Source organism: Sorex fumeus, unplaced genomic scaffold (genome assembly GCF_029834395.1).
Source record: "Sorex fumeus unplaced genomic scaffold, SorFum_2.1 ptg000051l, whole genome shotgun sequence".
Lineage (NCBI taxonomy): Eukaryota > Metazoa > Chordata > Mammalia > Eulipotyphla > Soricidae > Sorex > Sorex fumeus.
In genome coordinates, this window is record NW_026606108.1 from 26428567 (window position 1) to 26452726 (window position 24160).

At 43.0% G+C, this 24160-nt stretch overlaps 1 protein-coding gene across 2 annotated transcripts in view; it reads left to right on the plus strand.

Annotated features, from left to right (window-relative positions):
* Nucleotides 1-657: 657 nt before the first annotated feature.
* Nucleotides 658-24160, plus strand: part of GRAMD2B (GRAM domain containing 2B) — a 109815-nt gene continuing 86312 nt past the window's right edge. For both annotated transcript variants that reach the window (XM_056124634.1, XM_056124636.1), the window contains exon 1: nt 658-919. The gene's annotated coding sequence lies outside the window, so the exon portion shown is untranslated. The remainder of the gene's footprint in view (nt 920-24160) is intronic.

Here is a 24160-nt window from a genome sequence, read left to right on the forward strand (position 1 = left end):
ACCTCCTCCTACCTGATTCCACCCTGTGAGCAAAGTGTGCCAGAGACCACACGCTGGTGGGGATCCCTCCACAGTCAGCAGGCAGTCTTCTAGCGCTTTCTGTTTGTTTCTCACTGGTGATGGTTGCTGTTTTGGTACAGATCACAGTCTCCTGTTACCAGCAAAGTACACAAGCTGGAGAAGGTTGAACCCCCATGCCCCTGACTTAGTACATGATGCTTCCCAAAGAATACAAGAAGCTTCCTGTCCCGTGGATCAAGGAATGTGGTCTTCAAAGCTCGCATGGGTCTTGCCAGTACTTGGCTGTGACAGCAGGTGGACTGGTTATTTCCAGTGTGTGGAGCCTTTCAGCATCCACATTCCTTCCCCTGTTGGACAGGCTCAGCCAGGGCTTAGAAAAAAAGCATCCCCTCATCTAATGTTTAGACACTGCCAGTCTCCTTGCCTGTTATTTTCTTTCTTTTACGTCTTTTCTTCTCCCCAAGCATCTCCTGAGGTATGCTGTGAGTAAACAGAAAGCTGCCTTTCCCAAATACGTTTATTTTTCCTTCAGAGCAAATGTGGGTAGGATGAAAGCCTCCCTGGGCTGTACTTTTGTGTCACTCATTAACTGGAGAGAAAAAAAAAGTCTCCTCAGCCAGCCTGGCAGTCATGTGAAAAGAGCGCTTCCTGCAATGTGGGCGCTGTGCAAAGCTGAGGCGCTGAGGTTTTTCCACCTTATTGCGGGGATCGGGACATGAGCCCCTGAGCTGATTTCTTCACTCGGCAGCCCACACATGATGGTAAAGAAAAGAATGTCTTCCAATGACTTGGTGTTCAGATTTGAGATCCCCGGAAGCCCCAGGACAGCCGGCACGGCTCCCAACAGCCCCAGGGCCCCGCTCAGCCCCGCTGACAGCCCCAACTCCGTCTTCCTCAGGTGGGTACTTACCTTGGGGTTCCCTCAAGGCCAACCCCCCCCCCCCCCCGGCATCACAGGGGTGCCCTGGCAAGCTGGAGGGCTCCCTCTTGGTCTGGAAGGTGGCATCCAGCAGCACCCCTTAACATCTGGTTTCTGGGGCTTGAACGTTTGTTTGTTGGGATTACATAGCAAAGTGGTGTGTTGTGGGGAGCAAATGAGAACATCACCCTGCAGAGGGGGACTTAGGGCTAGCTGGCCGGGTACTCAGGTCCTCAGCTCCCAAACCAAGTGGCTACACCAAACAGCTGACTTGGTGTACAAGTTATCTGGCTTATTAATGCCTAATAATTATTAAACTATTTAAATAGTTGCCCTGTTCTGGGCTTTTAAAATGAGATATTAAATTATACCTGTGCAGTGGATTATTGGCAGCGTTTTGGAGTCAGGTAGTAGGTCAGGGGCCACACATGGCAATCTCAGGACTTTCTCCTGCCTCTGTTCTCAAGGATCACTCCTGGCAGGGTTCAGAGGACCATATGCAATGCCAGGGATCAAATCTAGGTCAGTATGTGCAAAGCAAGGTCCCTAACTGCTGTACCATCTCTCTGCCCTGGTTTATAGAAAATTTTTTTTTCCTTTATTTTTTTTTATTTTTTTTAAAGTTGTAGATTTACAATTTTTTGTGCTTTGGTTTCAATTATACAATGATCAGATACCCATCCCTCCACCAGTGCCCATTTTCCACCACCATAGATAATATCCCTCCCACCCCCATCCCCCCATCCCCCCTGTCTCTGTGGCAGGGCAATCCCCTGTGTTCTCTCTCTCCTTTTGGGTGTTGTGGTCTGCAAAAGAGGCATTGAGTGGCAAACATGTTCAGTCCATAGTCTACTTTCGACATGCATCTCCCCTCCTGGGAGGATCCTCCAAACATCCTTTATTTGGTGCTCCCTTCTCTATCTGAGCTGCCCTTTCCTCTAGGATACCCGGCTGGCCTCTAAGTTATGGAGTAATCCTCCTGGTGCTGATCTCAGCTATTCTTGGGTATTAATCTCCTATTTTGTTACTTTATATCCCCCAGATGAATGCAATCTTTATAGAAAATTTTAATAAGATTCAGAACATACTCTTTTTAGATGCAAGTACTGGTATTTATACCAGTATTTCTCTAATAGTTGTATTTTAATGAAAACTCATATCTTGACTGTTCATATCCTTTCATAATTATTCTCTAGCAACTTCTATGTCATAGTGGTCAAGTGCCAGAGGAAATAAATTACCAGAAAACAATTTTTATCCTCGTTTGATATAAAGTTCTCAAGTGAATGTAGAGGAATGGTTTCCATACATGAATTTTACACATCTCAAGATGTACCACATCTCAAAAGTCAAGGGTTGACATCATTTGTACAAAATTATAGCTTTTAAAAATCAAATAAGAAACTGGGAGCAGAGCAATAGTGCAGCGGTGAGAAACTTCCCTTGCACATATCTGATCCGGGTTCAATCCCTGCCATCTCATTTGGTCCCCCAAGCTGACCAGGAGTAATTTCTGAGCGCAGAGGCAGGAGCAACCCCTGAGCATCACCATGTATGGCCAAAAACCAAACAAAACAAAAAACTAAACAAAAATATCAAATAAGAAGCAAAGAATAAGTCCCATTGTATCTAATGAAATTCACAGGTCATTAAAACTATTAAATAATTTTAAAGAGAGGTTTTAGAGACCAAGAATCTTAATTTATAAAAAAAAATCTTACTTAAGACAACAAATGTTAGTTTAATTTCTCCATCCATCAATAAGATGAGTTTATTTTACTTGTATTCATGGTTGTTTAGCAACAGCACAAGTACTAGGATTATAAATGTAAAAACCATGTGTTCTTTCCATATTTTGCTGAGCATTTCTTGAATCACTTCATCTGCTTAATCCATATCTTATATAATATACAAACTATTTGCAGTTCAACCTCTAAACAGGAAAAAATTAATTCAGTTAAAGTACAAAAACAGGAGCCGAAGTGATAGTATAGCGGGCAGGGCATTTGCGTTGCAAGCGGCCCACTTGGGTTTGGTCCCTAGCATCCCATATGGTCCCCCAAGCACCACCAGGGGTGATTCCTGAGTGCAGAGCCAGGAGTAACCCCTGAGCATCACCGGGTGTGACCCCCCAAAAAAAGTAAAGTACAAAAATAGGTAAGCATTAAAAAATAAATAAAGCATGCAATATCTAATTTAAGTATGTTACATATAACTTAAATACATGTAAATAAATAGAATAAAAGTAAAATAAAATCTTGCATCAACCCAAATTCAAAAAAGAGGCAATGTCTATTTTATCTGTATATTTGGATTCTTTAAGAAGGAGCCCATGTATTCTTTCATGTGCATGTTTGAAAATTCAGCACCAAATCTCTGTATTAGTATCTTTGAGTGTTTTTGTTTTGAATGTGTAGTTGAGGGACCACAGATGTGGCTCAGTGATGGAGGATATGTCTCATGGGGACTTGATTCCCAGCATAAACAACAACAAAACATTTAAAAGCACCACAAAATACTACACATATCTTCAATCGGCTTGGGTACTGGAAAGTATTTAGTTGAAAGATCTACTTAATGTAATAGGTATAAAGTTATTGAAAAATGATTTGCTTTGAGTGAAACACTCAGGATCGCATTAGTTATTACAAGGGATCAAAACTAAGGCCAGGTGAACCTGTTCCTTTAACTTCTAATTATTAAGAATATATGAGGCTTATATGGTCTTCCCATGAAGTGGAGTAATAAAATGCACTCTCAGATTAACAAACTACTCCCCCAAACCACAGATACAATTTATGCAATGTTTTTATTCAATTCTTCCGATCGACCTAAAGACCAGATTATGTGGTATGCACAGAGAGTGTAATCATGAGTGAGATAGAACTAGTCCTGCCCTCCTGGAGATTAATAATGTCTAAATCAGGCCAAAACATAAGTGAATGCATACATCATTCAGATATTAATTGATGCAGTGATAGAGGGTCAGGTTAAAGCATAAGATGAAAAAAAATGAATGTAGATGGCCTGGCAAGTAAACGCCTATCTACAAAACTGGTATTTGAGCAGCTGTTTCTGAGCAATGAAGAAGGAGCTGAGTTCAGAGGGAATGGAGGGAGTAGGTACCCCGAGGTCAGGAAGCTCTTGTGTCTTAAAGAACTTGGTTAAAGAAACTTTGGTACATCTATACAATAGAATACTATGCAGCTATCAGGAGAGATGAAGTCATGAACTTTGCTTATAAATATATAGACATGGAGAGTATCATGCTAAGTGAAATGAGTCAGAAAGAGAGGGACAGACATAGAAGGACTACACTAATTTGTGGACTATAAAACAACATAACATGAGGATGACACCTAAGGATAGTAGATACACGGGACGGGTAGATTGCTCCATAGCTGGACGCCTGCCTCATGAGCAAAGGGGAGAAGGCAGCTGGAGTAGAGAAGGGGTCACTAAGAAAATGATGGCTTGAGGAACTGGTCGGGATGGGAGATGTGTACAGAAAGTAGATAAAGGACCAAACATGATGACTTCTCGGTGTCTTTATTGCAAACCATAATGTCCAAAACTAGAGAGAGATTATGGGGAATAATGTCTGCCATGGAGGCAGGGGGAGGGTTTGCAAGGGGAAGTATAAGGTAAAAGGTAAAGGCCCTCCCGTTGATCGTCGATTTGCTTGAGCGGGCCCAGTAACGTCTCCATTGGAGACTTTGTTGTTACTGTGTCTGGCATATCGAATACTCTCGGTAGCTTGCCGGGCTCTCCGAAGGGGAAGTATACTGGGGATATTGGTGGTGGGGAATGTGCACTGGTGGAGGGATGAGTGTTTGATCATTGTGTGATTGTAACCCAAACATGAAAACTTGTAACTATCTCACAGTGATTCAATAAAATTTAAAAAAACAAAACAAAACAAAACAAAAAAGAACTTGGGAGAGTAACATCTGGTGAGCTGAAAAGATGAGCAGAAGATGAAGGAAGGGGATGGGCTGGAGGTGGTGATGGTCAGAATTCTGTTCAAACTGCAGTGGGAAGTGGCCAAAGGTTAAGAATAAGGGAATATTTTGACATGGTACTGTAGAAGGGTCTTTAGCAGGGTCTTTCCCTTCCCTGCTGGCCCCACTCTGGGTTTATTTCCATTTTTATTTCATGCAACCAATGCTATCTCTCACCCTGATTCCTCTGCTGTGTTTGTTCAAGAGTGTCTCTAGGCTGTGTGCCCAGGAGAGGAATTATTGAGACATAGATTAGGGACTTAATTAACTTAGGATGTGAAACTGTATCCCAAGGTACTATGTCATTTATGCCACTACTGGCAGGTACATTCCCCCCACCACATTTGCATTGCCTGGAGTCTTTTTCCCAATTTGGAATATGTGAAATGGCATCTCACTGTGGTTTTTTACATTGGGGCCACACCCAGCAGTGCTCAGGGCTTACTTCTGGTTCTATGCCAGGAATTTAACCAGGGTCAGTCACATGCAAGATTCCAAGGACCTTCCTTATTCCTGCAAAGTTGATGGCACCCCAGATAATTAACTCAATTAATTTCTGTACTTTCTCTCTGGTTGCTTGGTGTGGTTTCAAATGTACATTTTGCTCATTGCTAGAGAAGCATCTTTTCAACCTATTTGTTGGTCATTTCCTTCCCTCGTCTGAAAAAAATGTCTGCTTATGGACTTATATCCCTTTGGAACAGAAGAGTGAAGAGTTGCTATTTTTTTCTTTTAACTCTTTTAAAAATAGTCCGTGTACAAGGCACTTGTTAGTCATATGTGTTCAATTATTTTATTCCAATGTGTGATTTTTTGTTTATACAGTGTTATGTCTAAGTTCTTGTTTTTCATTTATCAAGTTGTTATTATTTTTCCAATTTGCACTTTCTTCTTAACTCTTACTCTACCCTCAGGTTATAATAATGTACTTATGTATTTTTTGTCTCAATGTATAGTTTCCTTTCAAATTTTCCTTTCTGTTTTGGGGGTTTATTTTTGCTTCTATAATAACTAGAATATCATTTAATTTTTCATGTGGATACAAAACTATCCCATATTATTTTTGAATGGTCTTACCTTTCTCTACAAATCTGCCATGTCAGTTTTGTTATACTTTGCTGTATTACTTACTCTTAGTGAATAATAAAAGTCTTGTTCTCTGATAAGACAAGACTTCTAACCTAGTTCAGAAGTATTTGTCTACTCTTTAACATTTCCTCTTCCATTTCAACTTCAGAATGTTTGTTGAGTAAGATTTTTTTTTCATTGAACGTACCTTAAATCTACAACTCAGTTGAGGAAATTTAACCTTTTGCATCCAATATCCCTCCTCTTATTTAGCCTTCAAGAAAGTTTTTTAGAGCATAAAAGTAAAGGCCCTCCCGTTGATCGTCGATTTGCTCGAGCGGGCCCAGTAACGTCTCCATTGGAGACTTTGTTGTTACTGTGTCTGGCATATCGAATACTCTCAGTAGCTTGCCGGGCTCTCCGAGAGGGGCGGAGGAATCGAACTGGGGTCGGCCATGTTGGCCGCGTGTAAGGCGAACGCCCTACCCGCTGTGCTATCGCTCCAGCCCCTTTTTAGAGCATGTCACACCATAAAAAAAATAAAAGTTTATATATAATTTAAGTTTATTACCATCTGTTTTACACCTTTCACATTATTAGAAATATATTTGTGATTGCATTTTGTTTCACTGATGCTGTAGGGAAATGCTAATTTCTAAATTGATCTTAGATTCTTAAGAGGTTTTCTTTGTAAAAAAAAAATAGTATTTGTCTGCCCAGCGGGGAAAGGGTGTTGGTCCCTTCCGCCTTCTTCCCTCTGGAAAGAAAGATGGCAGCCGTTTGGGAGCTTTGTGGAAAGCCAGGTATGAGCTGGTCGTGGTGGGGCGACTAAAATCTCATGGGAAGGGGAGCGTTCCTGGCTCGTCCTTCATGCCCTACCGAGGTCACCAGTTGCCCCCCACGAGCGGCTTTCCGGCACGGCCATGGCTCCAGAGCACAGAAACCAATCTCTTAATTATCTGACTCTCAGCAGAAATACTTCCAGGGTTAATAAGTAAAATAGCAGAAATCCAAAACATCATTTAATTCTTGAACCCAGTTGTAGAAAACAAATCATTTTACAATGCCTTTTCAGCATGTCTGATTTGGGGGTGTAAACTCTAAATAATAATGGTGCATCTTTTATCGAAACAATGAATCTAGTCAAAGTAGATAGAGTGTTAACTAGAATTCATCTGCCTCACAGATGAATTCTATTGGGAGGGTTGGGGGGTGGGGGTTTATTGGGGTTCTTTGTGGTGAAAAATAAGTATTGGTAAAGGGAAATGTGTTTGATATTTGCATGACCGAGACCTAAACCTGAAAGCTTTGTAACTTTTCCCACAGTGATTCAATAAATAAATTTTAAAAAAATAGTATTTACCAAAATGGTTAACTCTGATCCTTACCCTCTTTTAAATATTTTAACATGCTGGAGCGATAGCACAGCGGGTAGGGCGTTCGCCTTACAAGCGGCCAACATGGCCGACCCCAGTTCGATTCCTCCGCCCCTCTCGGAGAGCCCGGCAAGCTACCGAGAGTATTCGATATGCCAGACACAGTAACAACAAAGTCTCCAATGGAGACGTTACTGGGCCCGCTCGAGCAAATCGACGATCAACGGGAGGGCCTTTACCTTTACCTTACCTTTAACATGTTATTATAAAGCATGCTACTCCATTATTATATTAAGTATAAATAAGTAGTATAATCCAGGATTCAGAGAGCCCGGCAAGCTACCGAGAGTATCGATATGCCAGACACAGTAACAACAAAGTCTCCAATGGAGACGTTACTGGGCCCGCTCGAACAAATCGACAATCAATCCAGGATTGGGGAGATAGTACAGGAGTTAAGGCTTGAATGGAGCTAATCCTAACTATATCGCCAACACTGTATATGGTTCCTCAACACCTTCAAAAGTAACTTCTAAGCACTTAGCCTGGCATACCCCCTGCGCACCACAGGGTGTGGCCCCCAAAACACCAAAAGTCATTCCAGACATTCTTGCTTTGTTTCTGATTTTAAAGGGAATACTTTTAATATTTCAGCTTTTATCAGGCTTCTGCAAGTTAAAAACAAAAAAATCCCTGCTAATGGAGATTTTCTCAGAAGCTGCTGAAATTGTAGATTGCTTTCCTGACCTTCATTGAACTGATCTCCATTTGATAATCTTCAACATTCATAATGCTTCATAGTACCTCAACATTTGGAATTCACAAGAAATCATCCAGGTCCCCAAAATACAGAATACTGGGTACCCTTGAAAAAACTAGATGAATTGCTATAAACTCTACAAGTCATTGACTAGGAAAGGCTCTGATGAATTCATAGTTCCATAAATTAGTCATGTAGCAAATAAAAATATGGAATCTATATCAAATGAATAAGCTGTGGGAAATTTACTGAATACATATTAGTATTGAGATCTGAGATGCTTTTATTTATTTATTATTTATTTATTTATTTATTTAGCTTTTTGGGTCACACCCTGCAATGCTCAGGGGTTACTCCTGGCTTTGTACTCAGGAATCACTCCTGACTGTGCTCAGGGGACCATATGGGATGCTGAGAATCGAACCCAGGTCAGTCGCGTGCAAGGCAAACGCCCTACCCGCGGTGCTATTGCCCCAGCCCATCTGAGATGCTTTTAATAAATTTATTTTTCCCCAATATTTTCTCTGTTAGGGGCTGGGGATAAGGCTAGAGTAGAATATTTGTGTGTGGGAGACTCCAGTTTCCATCACTGGCACCACACAGGTCTCCTCTCCCCAGCACTGCAGGCTGTAGCCCCCACATCTGACAGTACTGTAGCACTGTCTTGTTGTTCATCAATTTGCTCGAGCGGGCACCAGTAACATCTCCATTGTGAGACTTGTTACTGTTTTTTGGCATATCAAATATGCCATGGGGAGTTTGCTAGGCTCTGCCGTGCAGGCAGAATACTCTCGGTAGCTTGCCAGGCTCTCTGAGAGGGATGGAGGAATCAAACCCGGGTCACAACAAATATTAAATATTTTCCTTGTCTCAGTGTTTGTCAGTTTCTGTTTCAGGCAGCATGTGAAAGTCGCTCAGCCAGGCAAGTGTGGAGAAGCAGGTGCCCTGGGCTTTGCAGGAATGAAGGAGCTCGCTTAGCCTCCATGGAGGGCCCAGATGAAGCACCACTTGTGGGCTGTGGGAAGGTGAGGCCAGCCTGCATCTGTTCCCACTCCAGCTGTGCTCTAGGCTTAAGGTCACAGCAATGATGGCCGCGTTGGCCAGTCCAAAGAAAGCCCATCTTGTTTGCAGCTTCTCTTCTATCCTCTCGAGAGCCTTGTTTTACCCGTTGTCAGATCCACTCCCCTTCCCCCATCCCTAACAGTGACCAGCTGTTAGGGAATGCCCGGTAGCACTGGCTGGCACCTGAACAACAGAAAAACCCTGTGGGTGCGGGTCCTGCTGGTTTTCACTAGATCAATCAGCCTCACTTGGAGTTAAAGCTGGCGGAAGGCTGGGTTCTCAGAAATGGGTTCCCTTCCCCGGGAGCAAGGTTAAGGGGTGGTAGTCACAGAAAACAGAAAATAGGATGGTCTAGGAGGATATAAAGTAAGGATTGTTAGTATCCCCACGGAGGCAGGTCTGTCAGGGAGGGGAGTCAGTCAGCCTGGGAAGTCAGGGTGACCGGGTCTGTCACAGAGTCTGAGTCCAGCCAGCTTCAGAAAATGAAGGGCAGATACACAGGAGGCCTATGGAGATGGAGGTCCCCCGGAATGGGGGGAGCTATGAAAGTGAGAGTGCAGGGGAAAAGGAGAGAAGAATAGGGCCCTTTAATGGGAAGCTGAAGATTATACAAGCAGTGGCAAACAAAATGCCCCAGCAGCTAAGCCTGATGGGAAAGAAGGGACCGCCTGCTCCATCCCAAAGTGCTCCAGGCACTTCCCCCACACATACACAGGGCGCCCCCGCCCTCTCGGTATACTTGTTCTATCTTTGAACAAGCATGAGGCTCCTTTTGATTGCCTCAGAGTAATACTACTCACATTTCTTTTTCTTTTTTATTTTATAAGGTAGTTCACAATATTTGATTACATTTAATATTCAAACACCAATCCCACAACCTTTACACCTTCCCACCAACAAATTAGGGATGTTTCCATCCCAAGCTCCAAGCCTTGTCCCAATGCACAACTGAAATAATATATTTTATATTGTCTGTTATGAAAAACTGCTAAAAATGCTACCAAAAAAGTATGCATAAAGGAAACAGTATGAGGATTGTTCTATTTTAGCAGGGGCCATTAAAACATTCTGTAGGATATCATCAACATGTTGTTAAAGGTTGAGTGATGTGAGCTTTCATATACATATCTAAAAATATGTATATCTATACATATATTTTTTTCCTCTCTGATTGGTTGCCTACTATTTGAATCCTATCAAATGTGGTGTGGTGCTCTTGGAGAATGGATAGGGAGTGTCTTACGGTCCAGGAATACATTCACTTGTGGGTGAGGCTTGGCCCGAGCATGTGGGGAGCTTGGGGACGGTTGGGTTGTGGGGGTTTTCAGCTGCCGGGGCAGGGTCCCTTGGGGCATGGAGGGTTCTCACGTGTCCTCCTCTGGGGCGCCCCGAGTGAACAGCCCGGTGTGGAGTTCGGTGGCATGGCTATGGCGGGCGTCTTGTTGCTCCCTTCCAGGACAAAAAGTCGTGTGATCTGGATGGCCAATGACAAGATTATCTGGCACTGGCATAGTGGCTTATGGCTGTGACCCCTGGAACACCAGGAGATAGGGGAAAATGGGCAGAGGATCTCTGCTCCTGGTCCCCTTGAACTCAGAGTCCAAGGTCACAAAGTTCCACATTACCTGGGTTTTGTCGGATTTCACTTGTGCATGAGGCTCTGCCTGAGCATGTACTCATTTTTCAAGATGCGCTTCTTGAAAAGTCCAGGTTAACATCTAGGGAGAAGAATTGGAGAGTTGGTATAGTGGTGAAGATATTTACCTTGCACAGACTAATGCTGGTTTGATCCACAGCACCACATGTGGTCCCCCAGCACTCCCACAGGTCACTCCTGAGCATGGGCCATTCTATGCACACTGCTGGGTGTGGCCTGAATCCAAAATAAAACCCAAATCTGGGAATACTTCCTTGTGGCTTACTACATTCACCCCTCAGAAGCCTTTTCTTATATATTGGCAGCATACTTTGCATTAACCAATTCTCAGAATGTATTCCCATCAGGGATATTTTTTTTTTCATTAAAGAGCTATGATATACAATGTTACTGATACTTGCATTTCAGGAATACAATAATTTAACACCAACCCCTCCATCAGTGTCAACTCGCCCTACCAGTGCTCCGAGATTCCCTCCCACCCTAACCTCAATTTTCCCTGGCCTGTCAGCCTGACATGCACATTACAAAGTTTTATTTTTATGATGAAATCAGCGAACTTAAGCTTCTCTCCACATTTACATGGGCCTCTTCTAAGGCCTCATGGTCTTAGGAATTGTCCCTAGCTAGATGGTCACAGTGATAAACTTTTGTAAGTTCACAGACACAAAAAACATTTGCTGTCTCTCTCCACTCCAACCTTTCACCTGTCACACGTCTGGTCAAGTAGTCAAGGGCAATTCCGGCCTTAGTGAAGGAGAAGTTGTTTGTAGATATCGATGCAATTTGTGACTAGAGGAATATATCGATATAATTAGTTATCATTTCTATATGTACATAGGTAGTGGCTAGGTCATCCTGGCTCTAGGAATATTCCCAGAATCCATTAAGCCAATTCATAGAGCTTGGTGACAGAGTAAGGCAGGCTGAGACATGGTATCAGGATACAAGCATATTCCACAAGTGCTGTGCCTCTGAAGTCATGAGTGATGGGAAAGAACATTTGGAAATGCATGGAGCCAGGAATCTGGCAAATTCTTCCAGTCATCTGTTGTGTAAATAGTAAGTGGTAGGTTGCATTCTTGTTAATGCCAAGTCAAAACAAGTTCTCTCTTAAGTCTATATTCCCTGTTAATCCAGTTGATAAAAATTGTAACTACACCAAACATTTCCCCCTCTTCCCTTTCCCCTTCCTCCTCCTCCTCCTCCTCCTCCTCTTCATCTTCCTCTTTTTTTTTCCTTTTTGCTTTTTGGGTCACACCCGACAATGCATAGGGGTTACTCCTGGCTTTGCACTCAGGAATTATCCTGGCAGTGCTCAGGGGACCATATGGGATGCTGGGAATTGAACCCGGGTTGGCCGCGTGCTAGGCAAACGCCCTACCCACTGTGCTATTGCTCCAGATTTTAAAAGTGTACCAGATTTTTAAAATCAGGTATTTGATTTCTTTCCTCATTCTAAATATTCACTCCCATATCTAATATTTTATTTATCACTTTTTAATTCATTCATTTTCTTCAAAGATGCTAAAACTCTAGAATCTAACCCTCCTATGCCCACCTGTCCCTGACTCTGCATCCACATCTGTGTTTTCCCACAGATGTGAGTTCTTGTCTCTGCAGGCCTGGCTCACACTGGGCCCCCAGAGTTGTGGAGGGTGCAGGGACAATGACATCCCAAAAGAGTGCACGTTGGCTTGTAGGTGATTGCCTGCTACCAGTCCCTTATTTTTGGCAATTTTGAAACTGCAGGGAAACTAATTTTACAAAAACCTTCTTTGCTCAGTACTCACTTTTCAGAATACCTATAACAGCTTTATTGTGACTTTGTGATGATTTAAAAAAATCACAGCTGAATAATTGAAGCTCTTATCTTTGAGTCACTTTTTTCTTGGTGGGGTGGAGGGGCTTGATGTCTGGGGCTCCCTTTCTCCCTGTGGTGCCCCCAGAGAGATAGAACCTGGGCCTCCTGCAAGCAAATTGTTGTACACTGGCCCTGAGAGCCTTCTCCCCATTTTAAAAGAAGTTTGACCCACTATTAAGAGATGTTTCAGAACCGTGTGAAAATCTGTCTTGAATGAGTTCAACTTAAAGGCCCCCACGTTCATTAAAAGGTTTTTAATCAGAGAACAGAGTGACAGTACAGCCCGTTGCTCAGATTCAGGTTCTAGCACAGTATATGGTCCCCCAAGACTCACCAGGATTGATCTCTAATGCAGAGCCCAAAGTAAGCCCTGAGCCCAAATGAGACCCCCAAACAACAAAAGCTTTTTATCATAACAGAGTACAAAAATTGAGCAAGTTCATTTTCACACCTACATCTTTCCCTTTCTCCCTCCTTACTCTGACCTCGCACTCTCCTTCTCTCTTTCACCCCCATGTTTATCAAAATAGACCCTGGCAAATGGAACAGAATTGAAAGTTCTTGGAATTGCTCCTCAAGTAACTAGGCAGAGCTGCCTGAGGGAATCTGGGAGTTCCAGAGCTGTGTGAGCCCTTTGACCTTCCCCAGCAGTGACAGCCATAAGCTCCCATCTCTTCTCTCATGGGACCTTTTTACAGATGTCAGCCCAGAATCTTTGGTGGCTCTTCACTGTAACGGTGGACTGTGCTTCTCTGCTTAAATGAGAAAAGCAAGTACCAGTTCAGCCTCATCTGCTGCTCCTTGTAGTTCTTTTTTTTCTTCTTCTTTTTTTTTTTTTACTTCACTCTTGTTCCCGTTAGCAAGGACAGAATCTTTGGGAGCCCCCTGCAGATGTTCCAAAAGCCAAGTGGAAAGGCCTGGGGTGTGGTCAGAAGCCTGAAATGTCACTCCAGCGTCCCACGCACCTCTTCCTGCACTGCACACGCTCCTGACCCAGATGCCGACTCCCTAGCTAAGCTTGGGTCCTTCTGGGGTGTTGTCAGCAACATCCCAGAGAGGGTCAGCCTTACCTGTCACTGTTGGTGAATCTTTGCCTGTCACTATTTGTCCACAACCCACCACACAATCTCCTCCAGAGCCTTCTGTTTTCGTCTACTTTGTGACATAAGCTGTGCAGAGCAGCTAGGCAGAGGAAGCATAGAGAGCAAAGAACAAATGGGGTGACAGGAGAGGAGAGAGGGCAAAGGTCTGTAAGGACACTCATGACTGAGGTGGGAGGCTCCCAGAAGGACATGAAGAGGTCAAGAGTGTGATTAGGAATAGTAACCAGGTCACTGAGAGTTCTCCTCAGAGTACAAAGGAGAGCAGTGAGATGAGCAAACATGCAGATGGACTCCCCGGGCAGGGCCAGCCTTATTCCTGGGCTGCACATTCTGCCCCTGTGGCTTCACCAGAAGGAGCGACAGAGAGGGTTTCTTCTGGGGGCTCCTGGCACCTATTAGGTTTTTGGGAAACGTGTGTTTATTTCTAGAGTTCAGGATGGTATCATGGGGAGGCGGAGAGACATGTTGAACAAAAGGAAATTCTAGTTTGGAGAGTTAAGCGATTAATTTATTTGTTTATTAGTCGAGCCTCCCAAAGCCCGGGATCAGGAGGCCCAGAGACCACCCAGCGATTCTCAGCTAACCGGGCCTAGCTCAACCTGGTTGAAGAGACAGTCCAGGGGTAAGGTGCCTGCCAACCCCACTTCAGTCCCCCAGCACACAAGTGGTACTCTGAGCATTGTCATGAGTGATCCCTGAGCACAGAGCCAGGAGTAAATCCTGAGCACAACTGGATGTGACCCCCCCAAAAAAGAATGAGGCCTAACATGAAAATTGAAGATCAGACAAAGGGGTTGACAATGAGAGGAAGGAGAGAGCACATGTGTGCACGCGCACACGTGTGTGTGTGTGCGTGTGTGTGTGTGTGTGTGAGAGAGAGAGAGAGAGAGAGAGAGAGAGAGAGAGAGAGAGAGAGAGACCATATTGGAAATATAGCACTTACTATTTTCTCTAGAAGAGAAAAATGAATATCAAGTGGCTGAAAGAGCACTGGGACCCTGAAGTGAACTGGGGGAGAGGGAGTGAGAATCAGGTTAAAAGACCAAAGAATGAAAAGGAAATTCAAAATTTTGATCTTGTCCCCAGTTCTAACAAAATGAAACACTCCACAGAAATAGTATCATTCTTTCTGTTGTCCCTTTAGAGTGTTCACTTGATGTGGACTGAGGTCACACTCCACTTTCCACAGGCCATCTCTGGAACTGTCTCTTTAGTAGCTTTCTCACCCATCACTGCTTCAGCTCTGCCTAGCAATTCTTGCTTGAGATCATGCAGAACCCATATCCAGAGGCAGATTTGAACTCCAAACTAGTCATTGACATGAGCAGGAAAACCATCTGGCCAGGGCATTCCAAACTGAGGAAGGAAGTCTGTGTAGAGAAGGTGGCTGGTGCTGTGGCCTGGTTCGGGGCCTCCTAACACAGTATGCGGTGATCTCACCTCGAATCTTCCTGCAGGGTTAGTACCTGGGAGTGTGTTAGCCAGGCTGCCCTTGGGACAGAGAAATGCTGCAGGCAAGGGAGGGAGGGAGGGAGGAGGGAAGGAGGAAGAGAAGGAGGGAGGGAGGGAGGGAGGGAGGGAGGGAGGGAGGGAGGGAGGGAGGGAGGGAGGGAGGGAGGGAGGGAGGAACATTAAACCAACATTACTGTATGTCAATAGCAGCTGTTAGTAGTTTGGGGGATCAGAGTTATTGAAGGATTTTTGACTGTATGGGCATCTGATACCCTTGATACTGTGTTGTCTGAGGGTAAAGTGTACTAGGAAACCCATTGTATCAGGAGTCAGTCTCAGAAATCAGATGTCATCATTTCCTCACTATCCCACTGGGTACAGGAGGTGATCCTGCACATTACACCTGGAAAGGAACAGGATGAGGGTGAGAACACTGAACAAAGGGGATCATTTTGAGGTTGGCCTCCAAGATAGCTAAGGTGACACTATTTCTACCATAAGTTATTTAGCTGAGAAGTGGTAGATGCTAACAGTGTAATAATACATGGGAGATGCTCAGACATATACCTCAAGTTCCGCAAATAGTATCATTGCATTTCATATCTTCATTCTCGTGCTGATGAGAAAAAGAGGAATCTTGCCAATGCTGAATGCAGTGATAATTGAGAACCAGTTTTTATTGTATGATATTTCTCTTAAAATCAGAACTTCCAAGAAACTATCAATGACATCAAGGACTGTGTCTCAATTTACTCTGAAACTTTGGTCCATTTACCTATTTTCTTAGACTTTAATTTCCTCATTTGTAAGATGAAGCAAAAACAAACCCTGCCTTTTAGAATAGTTTTGAGGAAATGTAGGTCTCTATGATGGCTATCCTTCCATATTTCTAAATACATGTAAAATCATGAGGAACTTAAGATCTGTACTTGAAGGGGGTATGGTGCTGCCAGCAGGTCAATCTGTACCTGTGAGACGAGTGCATCAGCAGCCTGATGGCACCGTCAGACTTTCAGATACCCCAAAATTGCTTCTGCACCTTTGGCCAGAACTTAAAAACTTGGGGCAAAGTTTACCAAGAAAGTAAATGGCCAAAAGTCAGGTATGTGGGAGACACACCCACAAACCACCTCTGGCTCAGCTATATAATTGGAAGCATGGCCTCTCCGGTTCCTGATTGAACTGCTTAACGGCCATGATCTCAGAGACTCAGAAATGAATCTTGGAACCCAAAGGCTTTTGGCAGAAATGCGTCCTGTTCCTGCAGTAGCTTACTGGCGCTGGGCCACTCCAGGTGGGAATAGGTTCCATGCCTTGGCCTGTTCCCCCTGGTGGCCCGGTGACCACCATCCTCCAGAGGCCACTGGACAGTCAGGTTTGGGCCTGCAGTGATGGGACATGCGGGGCCTCACCAGAAGGGGGTGGAACCGGCCATTTCCTCCCCATCCCAACGAGACTCCAAGTCACCACCTACAAACGGCCTCCCTGGCTCCTGATCAAGCTGATTAATGGCCATGATCCCAGAGACTCAGAAACAAATCTCATGCATCTAAACCACATACAAGATAGCTGCTGCCTCAGAGCTTATAGGAAAGCCAGGTATGAGCCGGTGGTGACGGGGCAACTGCAGTCTCATGGGAAGGGGGGCAGTACCGGCTCATCCTTCATGCCCTACCAAGGTTACGAGTTGCCCCCCACGAGCGGTTCTCTGGCATGGCCATGGCTCCAGAGGCAAAAGGACTTAATCTAGAGCCCAACAGCTTGCGGCAGAAAAGTGAATGCACCATGCATTAAACTATGGCGCCATGCCTCCCTGGGAGGGAAAGGGTGTTGCTCCCTTCTGCCTTTGTCCCCCCCAGCAGCAGGGTGGCTGCCGCCTCAGAGCTTATAGGAGAGTCAGGTATGAGCCAGTGGTGACGGGGCAACTGCAGTCTCTTGGGAAGGGGGGCAGTACCGGCTCATCCTTCACACTCTAAGGAGGTCACGAGTTGCCCCCCACAAGTGGCTCTATGGCACAGCCATAACACATAACACCAGATGAACAGAAAGCAATCTTGTAATTATCTGGCTCTTTGCAGAAATCCAAAATCATTATATGACTCTCATAATCAGCTATAGAAAACAAAGTATTTCACAATGCCTTTTCAGCAATTCTGATTGTTGGGGGGGTGGGGAATTCTAAATAATGGTGCATCTTTTGGCAAAATAATGTAATCAGTGTAGAGAAAAGTTAAGTAAAAATCATCTGCCTCACAGGCATTGGGAGTGGTGGGGGGGTATATTGGGGTTCTTGGTGGTGAAAAATGAGTACTGGTGAAGGGAAAGGTGTTTGATCATTGTATGACCGAACTTTAACCTGAAAGCTTTGTAACTTTTCCCACAGTGATTCAATAAATAAATATAAGAAGAGAAAAATAAATAAATAAATAAAATTATGAAAAAAAAAAGCATGGTGGAGTTCATGCCCAATTCAATCAGCTAATCAGTGGCTGAATAAATAGCAGTACTCCTTTATAAAAAAAAAAATCTGTCCTTGAAGGGCTGGAGCAATAACACAGCGGGTAGGGCGTTTGCCTTGCACACGGCTGACCCAGGTTCAATTCCCGGCATCCCATATGGTCCCCTGAGCACCACCAGGAATGATTTCTGAGTGCAGAGCCAGGAGTGACTCCTGTGCATTGCCGGGTGTGACCCAAAAAGAAAAAAAAAAAGATCCGTACTTGAAGAGTCCAACCAATAGCAACTTATTTCTTTCCTTCCCTGTCACATAAATCTCCTCTGACTTAAAAGACACATGGGGAGAAAGCTAAGGAATTTTCTCAAAGTCATAGTTCATCTGGGGGGAAAGGAATTAGTTTGAAAAAAAAAGACAAGTCCAAAGGGTCAAACCCTGTCTCAAGTTAAAATGAAACATTTTCTCCACTTTTCTACTGTGTATCAGGGTAAATAGTATTCTGAACTCCTGGGAACCTGAGAGTCTGTGCTTTGATTCTGCTGTACATGGCTCCAACCTGAGATCCTTCCTTGGCAAAAGAAGGATAAAGACACACCTTCATATGGGAATCAAATTTTCATTTCTCCAAATTCATATGCTGAGAGTCAAAGAAGGTCAAGGGCTAAGTACCAGCACTGGTACTCACTGATATCTCTGCCCAGGGCTAAGCCCCATGCTTCTTTTTCCTTTCACAAAACAGGGAGGTCTTTGGGGAGCAGGACTTTGTTCCAGGACTTTGTTCCAGAAATTAATAGAGAAATTAAAATGAGGAGGAAATTAGATGAGAGAATCTATATAAAGTTTAACATTCTATGCTCCTTCTTGGGGAGGCTGAATTATTTTCAGGGAATCTTCTATTCTTATTCATTTGGTATTTTCCACCTCCCTTCTCCCACTTATGAAATAGGTTTTTAAAATTACTTTTAGTTACTCTCAGAACAGGTAGATTTACTATGAAATCAATGACATTGAAACTTGGATGAATCTCTGCTGAGTCAATATTAAATGTTCATAGCAAATTTTGTAATTTTTTCTTTTAAAAAGTGGATATATACTTCAAACTTTACAAATGTGAATTTGTCCTTTTGCATGTCCTTTTGTAAGTTAAAGGATACATTTAACAACCTAGACAGCTTTTAAATATTATCATTGTTACTGATTTCATACAAGTAAATCGGAGATTATCTACTAATAGTTATAACACAAAAGGGGTTTTCAAAATGATTGATTCATGGAAAATATGGAAATAAAATATATTCCTACACAAACTGATCAGATATTTGACCTAACACATGTTTGTAACTCACAAACAACATACATATTTAACCTTATACATGTTTGTAACTCACAAACAACATACACAAAAGTAAAACAGAATTTTATTTTAGAGTAAAATATAGACAGAAGTGGTAGCAGCTTTATTACTCTTCTCCACAGTGAAAAAATATCATCGAATCTTCTGTTTGCCTATATCACTGTATGCCACATTGTAGGGGTTCTTAAGAAATAGAGTCCAGGGGCTGGAGCAACAGCACAGCAGGTAGGATGTTTGCCTTGCACACGGCCCACCCAGGTTCGATCCCCAGCATCCCATATGGTTCCCCGAGCACTGCCAGGAGAAATTCCTGAGTGCAGCGCCAGGAGTAACCCCTGTGCATTGTCAGGTGTGACCCAAAAAGTTAAAAAAAGGAAAAAAAAAGAAAAAAGAAATAGAGTCTAGAAATCCAAAACCTACCCTACTACCACTGATTTGTATTTGTACTGAGAAGTAACATAAAATCCAGTTGTTGAGAACTCCCAATTCATCTGGTAGGAGTTTGCCCCTGTTGGGTGCTTCCTCGCCAGTTAAAGTGTGCTTCCCGTACTCATAAAGTGCTTAGAAGAAATGCAGCCTGTATAATAAGCACAACAGCATAACTTCAGACAGCTTTAGCTGATTTCTATCTCAAACTGGCATCTCACAACCTGGTCACAATGGGCATTTTTATCTTTGTCATTCTCCCTCGAGTGACCACATCTTGCTTCCAGCCTGTAATTTTTAGTAAAGACACTGTCACTTACTTATTACCCTAAGGTAATTTTGAGTCTTCTGTCCTTTGTAAAGTTCTTGAAAATATTGAGTCTTCTGTCCTTTGTAAGTTTTTTGAAGATATGGGGCGGGGGGTGCAGATGGTGGTTTGCAGGCGAAGATAAAACTGAACAAAATCACAAATGGTATATTACTGGGGGATTTTTTCATAAAAGTGTTTTGATATTGCTAAGTTCTCCACGTTAGGGCATATAAATCCAGAATTTAAAAGTTAAGAGTGAACATAGTAACAGTTTTTTACTTTGAGCTGGTTAAAAATTGTAGAAAGGGTTCTTTTTATTAAGTATTAATAAGCTATTAATCTTTATTAAACAATGAGTCCTCATATATTAGTTCACCTGTCACTCAGGATCAGACTAAATGAAGATTATTTGACTTTGAACTTTCTCCAGTATCCAGGCTTATAATAATAAAACAGTTGTTTCATTATGGCTCTAAACTACTCTATACCTGTGAACACCAAATGATTGAGTCATTAATATGAAAGTTCTGAGGCAATGCTATTAAGCAAGGTAAATATTTAACAGAAATATCAAGTGACCTTTCTTAAAGTCTTATATCTAAGTGACAGGGAAGGAGCTTTGCTTTTTTTCCATCAGTGGAGTTACGTAACATTGTTCCTTCATCAACGGGAAATACAAGTGGCTTACACGGGGATGAGCTACCCCCTTACACCCATCCACAGCCTTTCGGCCAAGGAAGGGCTTTTTTTTTCTGAATATTGAGCAGCCATGCCACTGTTGGTCCCTGAAGTCAGGAGGAATACTGGTTCAGGTTTTCTTTCTCTAATACTCAGAGTCTAATCATAACCATCGCTATAGTTCTTTGTAATTTGACAGTCTCTTTCTTGGAAATGTATGGGTTGGACCCAAATGAGAAATAAAGTTTTCATAGGCAATTTTTGATTAATTTCAGCCTTGGTTTCATAATCACTTTTTTCATACATTTTGTTTAATTTTTTTTGAGGGTCACACATGGTGGTGCTCAGGGCTGACTCCTGGCAGGGTTTGGAAGATCATAGGCAGTTCTGGGGTTCAAACCCTGATGCGCCAGTGCATGTAAAGCAAACTATATTATCTCTCCTGCCCAATAATTTTTTTAAGTGCAGCAACCTAATGATTATTAAATGTCTCCTGTGTTACAACCAGGCACGAAGCGGAGTTCTTTCAGCCTTAACTTCAAAAAAAAAAGTTAAGTATCAGTAGCCCATTTTCCTGGCAGAAAACTGAGTCTTCAGGAGGTGCGCTCTTTTTGTATATTTGTTTCTGTTTGGGATAGTGCTGGGGACAGGTGGGTGGGTGGGGGGAATGTGGGGGGTTCCCCTATATGATACTCCGGGGAACATGTATGCTGGGAACTGAACCAGGACCTCTTCATGCAGAGCATACATTCTAGCCCAGAAGGGCTTGCTTAGATAGTAAAAAAAGACACTAGAACTTTGGTGGTGATGTAGGGAACTTTAAATATTACATTTTTTTTTTAAAAACAGTAGTAACTCAATACAATTTTATTTTAAATAAATAAACAAGTAGTTGTCAGAGTGATAGTACAGTGGATAGAGCACTCGCCTTGTATGTGGCTGATCCAGATGTAATCCCTGATACTACATATAGTTCCCCTGAGAATCACTATGAGTGATCCCTGAGCCATGAGTAAAGCCTGAGTACCACCAGGTCTGACCCCCAAATCACAAAAGCGGGGGAGGTTTTGAATAGCTTTTACTCCAAAGAAGATATGGTCATTAAGATTCAAAATGTTTCTCAATGTGATTGAGAAGTTTGTAGTCACTCAGAAGATGTTAATTAAAACAATGATGAGAAGGGCCAGAGAGATAGTACAATGGGTAGGGCATTTGCCTTGCACACAGCCAAGCTGACATCCCATATGATCCCCTGAGCACTGCCAGGAGTACTTCTTTAATGCAGAGTCAGGAGTAACCCCTGAGCAGTACTGGGTATGGCCCAAAACCCGAATAATAATAACAGCAATAAAATAATAAATAACCCATGATTAGATGCCACTTTATATCTACTAGAATGGCTAGGAAAGACAGAAAATAACAAAAAGTACTGAGAGTATAAGAATTGGAACCCTCATACATTATCAGTAGGAATATAAAATGATTTAACCACTTTGAAAAATAGTTTGGCAGATCTTCAAAGAGTTAAACAATGTTATAATGACCTAGCAATTCCATTTGTATATATAAATGTCTATATATGCATATATACAATTGCTTGCATGTGTATGTACATAATCACATTATTCATAGAAGCTAAGCAGTGGTAATAATCCATAAGTCCATTTACTGATTAATGGATAAATGAAATATGGTACAGTCATAGATTGGAATATTCAACTAAATAAAAGGATGAGATACTGTTATTGTGCTGCAGCATGGGTGTTGAAATGTTCAGAAAAGGCAAATCTATATGGATTGAAAGATTAGTCATGGGGGGGGGGCTGGAGAAAGGGATGATGGGAATAACTACTAGTGAGTAGAGAGTTTCTTTTTGGGGCAATGAAAATAACCACAATTTTCCAGATTTAGACACTGGTGTTCACTGCACAACTCTGTTGAGCGACATTAAAACCATGAATTGAACATTTAAAAAAAGTGAATTCAGGGGTTATATTGATAATACAAGTGGTAAGGTGCTTGCCTTGCATGTGACTGACCCTGGTTCAATTCCTGGCACCACATATGGTCCTCCACGCGTTGCCAGGAGTAACCCCAGAGGATCGAGCCAGGAATAAACTCTGAGCACTGCAAAGAGCTTTATGGGCCCTAATCCAATAAAATAAAATATTTTATTATTTTTAAAAGTGAATTCTACAACATATGAATTATATCTCAACAAAACTGTTAATTTTTAAAAAGCTACTGACAAATCCTCCAAAATTTCCTTTTTACAAAGCTCATATTCTTTAAGTGCAAAGTCCGTAACTAATATTTCATGACTGATCCATTGATTTCATGATCTTCAAAAGGACAGAGACATTGTTCATTGGAATAGATCTTCTGAGGTGAATATCCTCTTTGCCCTTTAACTTTTCTAAAGTTCTACTCATTCATCCTTTCACTGAAAGTGTGTGGGAATAGGAAAAGGAGGTGGGACGGTCGATAGTGTAAGAAGGGATTTATGTTGGGGTTCCCAAAACCACCCTATTCTAGGAGGGTCATTGGAAGGGCTCCAAGAGTTCAGCCCACAGTGGTGGATGTGGCTGCGACTGATTCCAAAGGTATCATAGCTGAACCAGTGGGGCAGAGGATGCAGGTGGCTCTGGCAAGCCTTATGTGCAGGCTTCTATAGCCTCTCTCCTGCCCATGTGGGATCATGGGAGGAAGCGTTTCCCCAGCAACAAGATCACAGCATAAGGATGATGTTTCTGCCCTGAGAAGAGCTTTGGAGGCCAGGACCTAAGGGTATTAGTAGAGGCTAATCACTTAGTCTCTGCCTTGCTTATACATCAAAATAGACTCCCAGAGGGTACAAGGGTGCTTGCCATAAATCTCAGCCCAGGGAGCCACCTTTACTAGTAAGGATAGAACAACACCGCCAACACACACACACACGCACACACACACACACACACACACACACACACACACACTTCCAAGTTCTTTCTCCAAAGCCAGCTAAAGGTCAACCCTGCAAACAGGCTTTTCTAAGTATAGTTGTGTCGGATCTCCTAAGCTGACTCTCCTGCTCAGCCGTGAGAAACAATCTCAAACCCCCCACCTGGTGAGAACAGATCTGGGAGAAGAGAAAGAGGACTAAAAGGCTGGAATAGACTGAGCTAGGTTTCAAGTCCAAGAAACAGTGACTGGTTGGATTCCCAAGTCAGAAATCCACTGGCTGGGGCTAGAGTGATACACAGTGGGCAGGGCATTTGCCTTGCATGCGGCCAACCTGGGTTTGATTCCCAGCATCCAATATGGTACCCTGAGCACTGCCGGGAATAATTCCTGAGTGCAGAGCTAGAAGTAACGCCTGAGCATCTCTGGGTGTGACTCAAAAAGCAAAAAAAAAAAAAAAGAAATACACTGGCACAATACTGGCAGATTGAAATTCCAGGAAGGAATTCCGGTTCAAGGATTAATCTGCTTTTGATTTCTGAGCCAGAGCCAGTGGTTCTTGGATCAGTGCTCAGGGACCATGCAGTATTAGGGACAGATCCCTGAACCCAGGACTCTTACATGCTCCAGCCCTTTGAGCCATCCCCCCACACCCCCACCAAGTCCCTCAGGGAATAACCTTGATGCCAACTAGACCCTGATCATTATGAGGCC